The sequence below is a fragment of the Chrysochloris asiatica genome, unplaced genomic scaffold (genome assembly GCF_000296735.1).
Source record: "Chrysochloris asiatica unplaced genomic scaffold, ChrAsi1.0 scaffold00001, whole genome shotgun sequence".
NCBI lineage: Eukaryota > Metazoa > Chordata > Mammalia > Afrosoricida > Chrysochloridae > Chrysochloris > Chrysochloris asiatica.
In genome coordinates, this window is record NW_006408519.1 from 52,330,995 (window position 1) to 52,332,329 (window position 1,335).

The window sequence follows — 1,335 nt, forward strand, 5'->3', positions numbered from 1 at the left end:
TCGCTGGAGAAGGATGTCATGCTGGGTAAGGTGGAGGGTCAGAGAAAAAGAGGAAGACCCCCAACGAGATGGATTGGCCAGGTGGCATCATTGATGGCGTCGAGTGTGGCGGCGGTAGTGAGGTTGGCCCAGGATCAGACATTGCTTCGTTCTGCTGTGTATGGGGTCACTATGAGTTGGTTCCGACTCGACGGCACCTGACAACAACAACAACAACATGCATAGGATCGTATTGCAAACAGTTTTACTTCTTTGCCAGTTTGGATGCCTTTAATTTCTGTTTCTTGTCTTATAGCTCTGGCTAAGACTTGCAGCACAATATTGAATAGAAGTTGTGATAAAGGGCACCCCTTGTCTGGTTCCTGTTCACAAGGGGAATGACTTCAGTTCCTCACTACTGAGAAACCAGCTGGCTGCTGGTTTTATACATGTGCCCTTAATTATGCTGAGGAATTTCCCTTCTCCTATTTTGTTAAGTGTTTATATCAGGAATGGGTGTTGGATTTTGTCAAAATGTTTTTCTGCATCAATTGATATGATTATGTGGGGTTTTTTTCCTTTGCTTTATTTATGTAGTGAATTGGGTTGATTGATTTTCTAATATTGAACCATCCTGCATATATGGTACGAATTCCACTTGGTCATGATATGTTATTTTTTTAAATATGTTTTTGGATCCTATTGGCCAGAATTTTACTGAGAAATTTTACATCTATGTTCATGAAGTATATTGGTCTATAATTTTCTCTTTTGGGATGTCTTTGCTTGGTTTTGCTATCAGGGTTAAGCTTGCTTCATAAAATGAATTTTCTTCCTTTTCTATATTCTGGAATAGTCTGAGCAGAATTGATGTCAGCTCCTCTCTGAATGTTTCCTAGAATTCACCAGTCAAGTCATCTGGGCCCAAGCTTGTTTGAGTTGGGAGTTTTCTAATGGCTTGATCAATTTCTTCTTTTGTTATAAGTCTTTTGAAGTTTTCTCCTTCAGTGTGTGTTTGTTTAGGTAAGTTGTACATTTCTAGAACTTTGTTGATTTCTTCTAGATTTTCACATTTGTTAGAGTACAACTCTTTGTAGTATTCTGTTATTATCCTTTTTATTTCCATTGGTTCTATTGTGATCTTACCCACATTATTTCTTACTTATTTATTTGTATCTTCTTTTCTTTTTTGTTAGATTTTTGTTGTTGCTGTTAGATTTGTCAATGGTTTGTTGATTTTATTGATCCTTTCAAAGAACCAACTTCTTGTCTTGTTGATTCTTTCTATTGTTTTTCGGTTTTCTATTTCATTTATTTCTGCTTTTACCTTGATTATTTTCTTCTGGTCACTGTAGG